The sequence below is a fragment of the Neoarius graeffei genome, chromosome 8, assembly GCF_027579695.1.
Source record: "Neoarius graeffei isolate fNeoGra1 chromosome 8, fNeoGra1.pri, whole genome shotgun sequence".
Classification (NCBI taxonomy): domain Eukaryota; kingdom Metazoa; phylum Chordata; class Actinopteri; order Siluriformes; family Ariidae; genus Neoarius; species Neoarius graeffei.
This window is the reverse complement of record NC_083576.1, coordinates 56,032,219-56,045,285: the sequence shown is the minus strand read 5'-3', so window position 1 is coordinate 56,045,285 and position 13,067 is coordinate 56,032,219.

The window sequence follows — 13,067 nt, the reverse complement described above, 5'->3', positions numbered from 1 at the left end:
GCCAGGCTACCTGGAAATTTGTTCCTAATTATGTATAAAGATTGTTCTACCTGTAGTGCCTGATAGAATGACATATTGGTGGCCACTTGCTGCAAGCTGATAAAGAAAATGCTCAGAACATGATTGATAAGCTGAAGTGTTTCTCTTTGCAATCACTGCAGTTGGAAGTTTCACCTAAAAGTTCATAGCTCACAGCCGGCTTGGCAGCTTGGCTTTAATTTTGTCCTTTCTCAACACTCATTGTATTAATGTTATTGGACTAAATAGTGCCTGTATATGCACTCAAAAAAAAATAACTTGCTCAGTGAACGTAATGAAATTATGGAAAGTATTTCCACCCAAGTAAAATGCGTCAACTTAGCCAGAAACAATTTTGTTGAGTGACCTAAATGTCAACCGTTACATATTAGACTTAGGTTCATGTAACAGACACCCATGTTGTTTTTTTCTGAGTGTGTGTAATATCTTTGGAAACCCTTGGTAAGGTGAGCAAAATTAGTAAGATTGTGACATTCCCCACTGTATGAAGTTCTGAATTTTATATATAGTATATTTAATATGCAATAAATAAAATGTAAAATTATATTGACAATGAAAACCATGCATATCCTTATATCAGCATATATTCATAGTTTATAAACTGACAGGCTATCCAAAAGACCTAAAAATCATTCTATGTTGAACAACATCATATATTTAAAATAAAAAATACCATACAGTACAATACTTTTGCAAATAATCTATTGCACCATAACTATTTTAAGAGTGCTTAGTAACTCTGAAGTCATATTATCTCAGTTTGAGATCATCTTTATCCTTATTATCTTTAGTTGACAGATGAAAAGCAAATGCCCTCCCTATGTTTTTTAGCTATGTATTTATTAAAAAACATTAGTGACACTTTATCAAATAATTAAAAGTATATGCTGAGAAATGTGTAATCACTTTGACATCAAGGAACATCCCCTTCAGTCTCTGTCTCATCACCTGAGGTAAAAGTCCTCGTCTTTTCACTCACATTATATTGAAAGAAACTTTGTACAGAACAGACCTAACAGGTTATACATACACTACCGTTCAAAAGTTTGGGGTCACCCAGACAATTTTGTGTTTTCCATGAAAAGTCACACTTTTATTTACCACCATAAGTTGTAAAATGAATAGAAAATATAGTCAAGACATTTTCTGGCCATTTTGAGCATTTAATCGACCCCACAAATGTGATGCTCCAGAAACAATCTGCTCAAAGGAAGGTCAGTTTTATAGCTTCTCTAAAGAGCTAAACTGTTTTCAGCTGTGCTAACATGATTGTACAAGGGTTTTCTAATCATCCATTAGCCTTCTGAGGCAATGAGCAAACACATTGTACCATTAGAACACTGGAGTGATAGTTGCTGGAAATGGGCCTCTATACACCTATGTAGATATTGCACCAAAAACCAGACATTTGCAGCTAGAATAGTCATTTACCACATTAGCAATGTATAGAGTGGATTTCTGATTAGTTTAAAGTGATCTTCATTGAAAAGAACAGTGCTTTTCTTTCAAAAATAAGGAAATTTCAAAGTGACCCCAAACTTTTGAACAGTAGTGTAGACAAACTAATCATAAGCTAAAATAAACCAGGTGAACACACTCAGGAAAGGACAAGTGGCCAGGTGAGTTGGAGATAAGACCAAAACCAAAACAAAGGTACATGAAAAAACATTAACAGAAGCACAGGGTGATCAATGGAAACAGCAACATGAAGGTGGACTCTGTGATGGGTGCAGGGACATGCACAGGATTATGGACCCTTTTCACGTGACGTCACGACAAACGCGGCCGCCATTTTGGACGTGTACTACCAGTAGTTTACCACAGCCAACATTGAGGAACGGCAGCAAAGAAAGTGTTTATTTTCAGCAAGACTTCCATCATGCCACTATGTTGTTGTGCACCTGGATGTAGTAACCATCAACAAACAAGGCAAGGGTTATCATTTTATCGGATCCCGGTAGATGCTGACCGACGGAGAAGATGGATAGCGGCATACCAACGCTTGTGTAGTGACCACTTTGTTGGAGGTAAGACGAATAAAATTAGCCAGAAAAGGCATTACATTGCTGTTAACATTCCATTCTAGTTTACTGTAATTATGATCTGGCAGCTATTTACACCGGATCCAGTGTAAATAGCTGCCGGAGCCAACGTCCGAGGTTCCGGAGCGCGCTTGCTCGCGGCCCGGCCGGAGCCAGCGGCCGCGGAGCCAGCGCGCTCGCTCGCGGCCCGGCCGGAGCCAGCGGCCGTGGAGCCAGCGGGCGCTCGCTCGCGGCCCGGCCGGAGCCAGCGCGCTCGCTTGCGGCCCGGCCGGACGTTGGCTCCGGCAGCTATTTACACTGGATCTGGTGTAAATAGCTGCCAGATCATAATTACAGTAAACTAGTAAATACAGTTTTCTGCATCTCGCTCCTTTTTCTTTTATGTTTGTTGCCTTCCTTGCATTCAAACCGATTTGAGCCGAAGTCCACTACATGTCCAAAATGGCGGTCGCGTTTACAAAGGTCACGTGACTGAAAAGGGTCCATAGAGGGGCAGGGGCTCAAAGTCAGAAAAAGGGCAGCAAGTGCATGATTTTTTTTTCCCGGTCCTTTCCAAAATATGGAAATGTAGAATTAAAATTAACATACTAATAGGAAGGTAAGTACTTAGCTATGTGTCCTGTGTTGGTGAAAGTGATATGCAATTGCCATTTCTTTTGTGTCAGCAAAATTGTCACTCACATTATCATAGGCTTGGAAGACATGCAAAGCAATAAAACACTGGTGCATTATTAGGCTTTTTTTATTGTTAAAGATTTAACATTGAACAGTGAAACCTGAACTTTGAACAAATAAGTAAATAGCCTAATGGACAAAATGATAAAAATCAGTCCTTCCTCTCATAAGGTAGAAGCCTAACATTCCAGGGGCCTTAAAGCAGTAACCTTCTGGGGGCCATGTCCCTGTAGATATTAATGACCTCATTGTGATTTATGGGTATGTCTTTTTCAATCGAGAGGAGAAGGAGATCAGAGAGCCTTTCTTCTTTGCATAGGCTTCTGAGTACATTTTTCACAAGCTTTAGCTTGGAGAAAGACCTTTCCACTGTCTGGAGACAAACTGACACATAACATTGTTTTTTTTCTGAAACATAAGCCACATTTGATTTAAGCACATTGTGGAAGAGGTCGACGACTAGTTATATATACAAGAGGAGAATGTAAGCTTCCCAACGATATGATACTTGCATGTACACCGAAGCACGGCCGAGGCAATCGATTTTGAACAGTAACAGGTCAGGTCATGTCAGTTAACAAGCAGATTATTAAACTACAGAGACTTAAATTACTCGGACAAATGTCAGTAGCCCTACAAACGCCCAAATGTCATGTACCGTACATACAGTTTGAAAGGGCTAACTGTTAGACCATAACTCACATGTTCAAGCTGCCTCACTGTCACGTCTCCTCTGTTATCATTGTGGCAGCGTGCGCAGCGGCTTCTTCCCTCTCACTCAGTCCGCGCGTGCCCTCTGTCAGTCTGCGCGCCCCCTCTCTCAGTCCGCGCGTGCCCTCTCTCTGGCCACACTCGAGCGGAGCAGCAATGGACAGAGAAGCGGCAGCTCGATGCACACAACGACCCTGTATTACAAGAAAATTGGTAGATTGCCGTGGAGTTTTTGTACCGCCGTTGTTTTAAACTTCTAACAGGACTGTATTATTATTATTATTATTATTATTATTATTTTAAAAGGGCAACATTTAATTCGAGGCAAAAAGGCAGGGGCTCAAGCACCCCTAAAGCCCTATGTGTGCACGTGCCTGGATGGGTGGATGCTGTATAGAAAATGTCTAAAAGCTTTAGGAATGTAGTGTTAGTCAAGACTAACTAATAACAACATCAGGATATAATATAATAGACACAACTGTCTAAATCAACCCACAATGATAATGAAGGGCCTGGCTTTTCATGTAAAGACAAAGTCATATGTTACACAGAATCTTTAACGTTACCTCATGGGTTTTGACCCATGCTTATTAAGCAATGCTTAATATAATATTTATGCAGTTCTTATTGATGTGTTATGAAGGCCAATTGAAGGCATCACCTTCAAATTAAGTCTTACTGAATTTTATTCTGGTCTGCCATTCATTCAATAGTTCATCTACACAAAATTTCCATTTGCTGGTCATAACTGTATACCCTTGTGGCAGTGAAGGTGTGGTTAAGCATCAGCTGTGAATGGCAAGGAGTCAGGCTGAACCAGCAGGTAACATGTGATGAGTTACACCTGTGTTTAATTACTGGCTGTCTTCACAGCAAAATCCCCATTGTTGAATTAACACCCAGAGTGTTGATTTAACACCCTACTGTGTTTATATAGGTCCAGTTGGACACAAATTAACTCTGAAAGTGTTAATTCAACACTGAGGAATTTGCTGTGTATTAACGTGTGTCACTGTGTATCTTTCAGATAGTCAGCAATGAGAGAGAGAGAGAGAGAGAGAGATACATTCCCCAAGGTGTGTGTGTGTGTGTGTGTGTGTGTGTGTGTGTGTGTGTGTGTGTGTGTGTTAGTATTCACTGAAATGGTAAAGTCAAAATAAAGTGCACCTTGAACGGTCACACCTGGTTCTGAGTTCCTCATTGCCCTAACATAAAAAGTAATTTCACTGGTGCCAAAACCTGGGACTGAGGAACAAACTGCCACCATAAAGTCTGAACCAATCAGAGAGCTCCTCCAGACACTCGGCAATGACCTCCAGTGCCAGCACCAAGAACTTGTTGCATTGTCCATCGAGCAGGGGCAGCACTTCCGGGCTCTGCTTGAAGCCTAGGCGCAGGTCTGGCAGGTGTTTCGGAGCTTGATCCAGTCAGCAGGTGCTCCTGTGGCCAGCATGCCTGTCCAGCTGGTCAAGATGAGCACTGTAAAAAAGAATAGTTGAGAATACTTGAAATTTCAAGGCACCAGTCTGCATTAATAATTTTATGTTTTGCCAACGATGTGCCTATGATAATCCAAACTATGATAACACTGTTATCTTTATTAAGAATTCTTAATTAAGTCAATTTTCAATTCCTCATTCTGCCAACATAGATTTCTCTTTTTGCTGAACAGTGGCATTCACAGTAGTACAAAAAGGCAATTGAGGTTATCACAAATTTTTTTGGGGGGCTTTTTTTACCTTTATTTGGATAGGACAGTGTAGAGACAGGAAATGAGCAGGAGAGAGAGATCAGGAAATGACCTCAGGTCAGAATCAAACCCAGGCCCCCGGATTTATGGTATGGCGCCTTATCCACCTGAGCCACGACAACATGAACTTCAACCGGAGAGAGGACCACATTGCCCAGCCCTTGCATTTGGGAGAGGAACCCACGTGTCTTGGTCATTCAGAGCATGCGCTGAATAAACACCTGTGACAATTATCTCATCTCATCTCATTATCTCTAGCCGCTTTATCCTTCTACAGGGTCGCAGGCAAGCTGGAGCCTATCCCAGCTGACTACGGGCGAAAGGCGGGGTACACCCTGGACAAGTCACCAGGTCATCACAGGGCTGACACATAGACACAGACAACCATTCACATTCACACCTACGGTCAATTTAGAGTCCCTGTGACAATTATGTATTTTCATTCATCTCTAGCCGCTTTATCCTTCTACAGGGTCGCAGGCAAGCTGGAGCCTATCCCAGCTGACTACGGGCGAAAGGCGGGGTACACCCTGGACAAGTCGCCAGGTCATCACAGGGCTGACACATAGACACAGACAACCATTCACATTCACACCTACGGTCAATTTAGAGTCCCTGTGACAATTATGTATTTTCAATTCAGATTATTCACTATTGTATATTTACACATCATTGAGGTACACCCTATCAGTTTGATGTGGATTTTTCTTGATGTGGATAATTCTAAAAAATAGAATTACGCTTTGTTCAAGTAATTCCATATTCACAATTGAATGGACAAGAAAATATGAATAATTATTAACGAACAGAAAAATCCACATCAAACTGATAGGGTGCACCTCAATGATGTGTAAATATGCAATATTGAATAATCTGAATTGAAAATACATAATTGCCACAGGTGTTTATTCAGCGCATGCTCTTAATGACCAAGACATGGGGTTTCCTCTCCCAAATGCAAGGGCTGGGCAATGTGGTTCTCTCTCTGGTTGAAGTTCATGTTGTCGTGGCTCAGGTGGATAAGGCGCCATACCATAAATCTGGGGACCCGGGTTCAATTCTGACCTGAGGTAATTTCCCGATCCCGTCTCTCTCTCCTGCTCATTTCCTGTCTCTACACTGTCCTATAAAAGTAAAAAAAGCCCAAAAAAAATATCTAAAAAAAATTGTGATAACCTCAATTGCCTTTTTGTACTACTGTGAATGCCACTGTTCAGCAAAAAGAGAAATCTATGTTGGCAGAATGAGGAATTGAAAATTGACTTAATTAAGAATTCTTAATAAAGATAACAGTGTTATCATAGTTTGGATTATCATGGGCATACATCGTTGGCAAAACATACAATTCTTAATGCAGATGGTTGCCTTGAAATTTCAAGTATTCTCGACTATTCTTTTTTTACAGTGAGGCTGCAAGATGACCCCAAAGCCTTTGTGGAGCTGTTCGAATATGCTGCTGAGGTGAGCTCATCGCCAACGTCACAGTGGGCGGCCTATTGCCACTCCTGTCGGGGGAAGCCCAGCTCATGGCTTGGCAGCTCCTGGCCACCAGCATGCTGGAGTACACTAACATGAAGTGGGCTATCCTACAGCAGGTCAGCCGTGGCCCAGAAGAGCATTGCCAGCGCTTCTGCATGCTAGCATATGGCTAAGTTGACCACCCATTTGCATTCGTGCAACGGCTCCGGGATGCCTGCCAATGGTGGCTGCTGGCAGATGAGTGCAACTTCGAGGCCATTATCAATTGAGTGATACTGGAGCAGTTCATTGCACAGCTGCCACATGAGACATCACTGTGGATCCAGTGTCAACATGCGATGTTGCTGTAGGAGGTGGTCAGGCTGGCAGAGGAATACCTGTCAGCGTTTCTGGGAGCAGGCACTCCCGCAGCTTCTCTCTCTCTCTCTCTCTCTCTCTCTCTTTCTCTCTCTCCCATTCTCTCTTTGCCCCTCCACTATCCCAGCCACATGAAAATGGGGCCAATTCCCCCAAAACCCTCTCCCTGCACCTGTGTCTTTCCTCTTGTCTCTTCACCCCCTCCCCTTCTGTGTCTGTGCTGCTGGTAACCCCCTCACTCTCTCTTCACAGGTGAACCTGTCTGTACCCACCAAAATCGGGAGAAAGTCCAGGTAGGCCTGTCGGTACAGCTGAAAGGCTGGGAGTTCCCAGAATCAGCACTTCTGCAAAGAGGCAGGGATTCTGATTTGCATTCCTGACATGCAGCGGACTTCCTCTGATGGAGAAGGAATGTACCATGTCTCTGTGAGTATTCAAGGGGATACACATCAGGCTTTGGTGGATTCTGGTTTTCATCAGACCTCTGTGCATCAAAGCCTGTTTCACTGTGGGGCACTGGGAAATGCACAATTGGTGAAGGTGAGGTGTGTACACAGGGATGTTCAAAAATATCTGCTAATGCCCATCACTATTCATTTCTGGGGAGAAAAGCATAATGTGGAGGCGGGGGTTAGGCCGAGCCTCACCCATCCACTTATCCTGGGAACAGATTGGCTGGGGTTTAAAACATTAATAAAATAGTTAGTAGTGGATGGGTCCTGCTGTAGCACATCACAGGGGAATCCTGCTGCAATGTTGGCTGGGGAGGTGGTCCCAGGGCCATCTGCATCAGCTCAGTGTCACCCCTCCTCACTTTTTGGGAAATCCCTCAGATAAGGCAGTTTCTGGGGTGGGCTGGCTGGCTATTATAGGTGGTTCATGCTTAACTTTTCAAATGTCACCAGCCCGCTGAATGACCTCACTAAAAATGGGGCACCAGATCTGGGCCAGTGGATGGAGCCATGTGAACAGGCTTTTGTGCAAGTTAAAACAGTTTTGTGTGGGGGCCCGCTGTTGCATTCTCCTGACTTTTCTCTCCCTTTTGTTTTGTAGACTGACATGTCAGACAGAGGGCTGGGGGCAGTTTATCCCAGGTGATGGAGGGGGAGGAGTGCCCAGTGCTGTACATCAGCAGAAGCTCTCAATGTGAGAGTCTAAGTACAGCTTCATCAAAAAGGAGTGTTTGGCCATCAAGTGGGTGGTCCTCACTATTCAGTACTACCTGCTATGGCACCCTTTCACCCTCTGTTTTGACCATGCTATGCATGCTCCAGTGGCTCCACTGCATGAAGGATGCCAATGTACAGATCACACAGCAAATTCCTCAGTGTTGAATTAACACTTTCAGAGTTAATCTGGCTCCAATTGGACCTATATAAACACTCTGGGTGTTAATTCAACACTGGGGATTTTGCTGTGCACTTGTTGGTATCTGGCTATTCAGCCCTTTAAATTCAAGATGGTCCACAGGCCGGGGGTGCAGATGGTGGTGGCAAATTACCTCTCCTGTCGGGGGGGGGGGAGTCAGCTGCAGGCTGGATGGCTCCCCAGCCTGAGTCGGATGGTGGGGTTATATGGCAGTGAGGGTGTGGTTGAGCGTCAGCTGTGAACAGTGAGGAGTCAGATTGAAACAGCAGGTAACATGATAAATTACACCTGTGTCTAATTACTGTCTATCTATTCACGTGTCTCTGTGTGTCTTTCAGATAGCCAGTCACAAGAGAGAGAGCTGTGTTTCCCAATGTGTGTATGTGTTAGTATTCATTGAAAAGTGAAAGTCAAAATAAAGCAGACCTTGAACTGTTGGACCTGGTTTCGAGTTCCTCATTGCCCAACATAAAAATTCATTATAACCCTAAAAACTGCAAAAATGCCAACCATCTCCTTTTTTTCTTGAGAGATAATGAGAGAGAGAGAGAGCAGCATTTAGAAGAAATGGAGAGTGCAAGTGTAACAACTCTCGATGTTTGGGAAATAGAGGAACTGAGAGCAGGCTTCAGAACAGGTGTGTTCTTTTAATTTTCACCACACTTTTCAGTGACTGTTGACTATACACACCACACACACATGCAATGGGGTGTCACAGCTATCTCTTTCCTGGCTGTCTGAAAGACACACAGAGACACAGGTTAATAGACAGCCAGTAATTAGGCACAGGTGCACCTCATCACATGTTACCTACTGGTTCAACCTGACTCCTTGCCATTCACAGCTGACACTTGACCACACCATCGCTGCCACAGCAAGTTAAGGATATAGATCCATCCATCCATCCATTATCTGTAGCTGCTTATCCTGTACAGGGTCACAGGCAAGCTGGAGCCTATCCCAGCTGACTGTGGGCGAGAGGTGTGGTACACCCTTGACAAGTCACCAGGTCATTGCAGGGCTGACACATAAATACAAACAACCATTCACACTCACATTCACACCTATGGTCAATTTAGAGCCACCAATTAGCCTAACCTGCATGTCTTTGGACTGTGGGTGAACCCGGAGCACCAGAAGGAAACCCATGTAGGCACAGAGAGAACATGCAAACTCCACATAGAAAGGCCCTCGTTGGCTGCTGGGCTTGAATGCAGGACCTTCTTACTGTGAGGCAACAGTGCTAACCACTACACCACCGTGCTGCCAAGGATATCTATCTATCTATCTATCTATCTATCTATCTATCTATCTATCTATCTATCTATCTATCTATCTATCTATCTATGCTGGTATTTAATATACATACTTTGCAATGTTTCTGCTTTGAAGAAATTTAGAAAGTGGTAAAAAAAAAAACCATGGCTACAGTATAATCCTGATGAAATTAGAGTAAGATGAGCATGAAGCAGGTGCAACAAAGCTGAGAGAGAGAGAGTGAGATAAGCATAGCCATTTGCTGTAATAACACAGTTCAGCTATGGATACCATTACAGCAGAATCAAGTGTGTGTGAATTCATTGTATTTATAATGAAGTGATTTTTTTTAATCATGAAAGCATTTTTTTTTCAACAAAAGACATGATTCAGGTTTTTATTTTATTTTATATTCTTTTCCAAGACAGCATACTGTTGGGGGTTCTTAATGAATCTTTCCAATTGCCATCTGGTGGACGAGTATGTAGTGTGTGAAATGTTGTTAGAACTGGATCTTTATATATGCAAGTAAAATAATATGTGCATGAATGCACATATATCACCCAATGTTATTTTTGCACACACATCTGTACACAGACACACACTCACTGTGCGCCGTTTGATCCTTTGGAATTTCTCCAAAAGAATAATAGATGAGTGTAGCTTTTCGGAACTATTGATTACATGCTTTTATAGTATTACATCTTTGGAGTGACTCAGTTTGAGTGAAAGAAAAAGACAAATTGGCTTTGCAGAATGTGCAAAACCACTGCTATGGTAAGCTGGATTGGGTTGCAGAGTCCAGAATCTCCACTTTACTTTTTTGTTTCTGAAACTTGCAGAAGTAAATGATTTGAGTAGGTTAATATACCATTTAATCAGTTTGAAAAGCTTGAAAGGCATATAAGACAAACAAAATAAAAAATGAACTAACAGGCAAACAAAGACATTACCAGTAGCTCATCTCCTTGCTGCTTTTGCTGAGCACAATCTTACAGGTGACCAATCATCCTGTCCCAAAGGACATCTCGCTTTTTAGGAACAGCTGGTCACTTAATTGGCTGAGAAACATCTCTCTCTCTATGTCCCACTCTTTTTCTGGACCATTATGCGGTTAGAGGCAAAAAAAACCCCTAAACCCATGGGTATGAATTTTTTGATTGTTCCGCTGTTTAAGCGGCTGTTTGGATTATTAACTTATTTCATCTTCAGAGACTCCTGTATGGAGTAAAAATAAAATAAAATGAAATAAAATAAAAAATGCATTAAACATTCATTCCTCATCATGTCATACAATAATTAACTTCCTTTAACTGTACAAATCTATCTATCTATCTATCTATCTATCTATCTATCTATCTATCTATCTATCTATCTATCTATCTATCTATCAAGATTTGAGTGAGGTGATGACCCAGAACATCTGGATTTATTTCTGGGATTTTATTGGCAATGTGGATTTTGTATTATTGGGTGATGGCACAGTGTGTCATCAACAAAATGAAGAGGAAAATAGACCTTACATCAACCCCTTCTCCTGCTTCTAATATCATTTGATCAAGTCAAAGCATTTTCAGAGATTTACTTTGAATCTTGGTTATATCGTTTTAAAGATTTACCTGAATTTTTAAAACTGCTTTCATTCTTTATAACTGATTGTTGATAGGTTGATTTATACAGACATTATGTGACAGATCAGGTGAGACTTTGATTGCACACAGATGGATCTTAATCAAGCCCTCCAATGACCTGGCGACTTGTCCAGGGTGTACCCCACCTCTCGCCCATAGTCAGCTGGGATAGGCTCCAGCTTGCCTGCGACCCTGCACAGGATAAGCAGCTACAGATAATGGCTGGCTGGCTGGCTGGCTGGATCTTAATCAATTAATTATGCGACTTATGCAGTGAATTGGTTGGACCAGCTCTGATTTAGGGGTTTCATATGAAAGGGTGTGAATATCTATGCACACTCCAGATTTCTGTTTTTTCATCTTAATTATTGTTTGTGTCACAATAAACCAACAATTTTCACCTTTAAAGTGGTAGGCATGCTGTGTAAATCAAATGGTGCTAATCCCCCCAAATCCATTTTAATTCCAGCTTGTAATGCAACAAAACATGGCAAACACCAAGGGGGATGAATACTTTTGCAAGACACTGTAATTATTTTTCTGCAGTAAGATGCTGCATCCTGTTAACATTCTCATCATAGTTCAATTTGTGTAAAATGTGTGATTAGATAGCTTATGGGTTTGCTGGGCTGTGGCTGAGATCTTGAAAATGACATCAACATATACTTCCTGCTACCTCACAAAACCTGTCCAAAAAAAAAAAAAAATCCATACAATAAATGAAAACATGAGAAGCAGCTTCTTTATTTCTTTTTTTTGAATTAGCTTTAGTTAATTAAGTTGTTTGAATTAGCATTAAATAATTATACATATAGCAATAGTAACTGTGGCGCAATCTAATTTCTTGATAACGTTGACTTGGTTGACAGTTGTAATGAAACATCTGATATGATTGGTTGGAGATTGGTTACGCATGCGCATTCTGTGCTACACACTTCCTGGTTTCCGAGTTGTTTGCGACGAGTCTTTTTTCTGCGAGTGTTGGCGTTAATCACTCATCTTTTTTATTTTTTCTACAAATAATTTTCCAGTATCCTCTTCATTTTTTATTGTACTTTTGCTTTCCTTTTTGTACTTTCCACTTTCGCTTTCCTTTTTCTGGAAGAATGCCAAGACCGGAAGCTTTCTTTTTTCTCCTCCTGTGTAAAGACCACAAGAGAAGGCCATCCACATCGGATCTGCTTTAATATCAACAGATCTTCGATTAAGGTACGTGAATCCTTTCATCATGGCACACCTTCAGCCTGTTCAGTGTGCTGAGTGCAGGATTTTTAGTCATTCAACAATAAACCCTGGGTGAACTCTGAACTAAAAGCCCTATTAAATGAGAAGAAGAGGGTTTTTAAATCTGGCAACAAGGAGGAGATGAGGAGAGTGCAGAGGGAGCTGAAGAGGGGGATAAGGAGAGACAAGGACAGCTACAGGAGGAAGCTGGAGGAGCACCTCAAGGAGAGCAATACTGGAGAGGTATGGAGAGGCCTGAAAACCATCTCTGGCCACACAAAGGACAGTGGGAGGGGCCCTGTATCTGGGGCCAAGACTGGGCAAATGAGTTGAATCTCTTTTTCAACAGATTTGACTGTGCCACCCTACCCTCCCCCACTCACCATAGTCGTGACCGGTCTGTGATATCACTCCACCCCCCCTCCCCTCATAATACCTCCAACACCAACAGCTCCCTCCTCACACCACATCACCCCCCTCCGATCCCTGCCAGACCAGTCCACACACTCCACCCCTGACCTCACTCTACAGGAC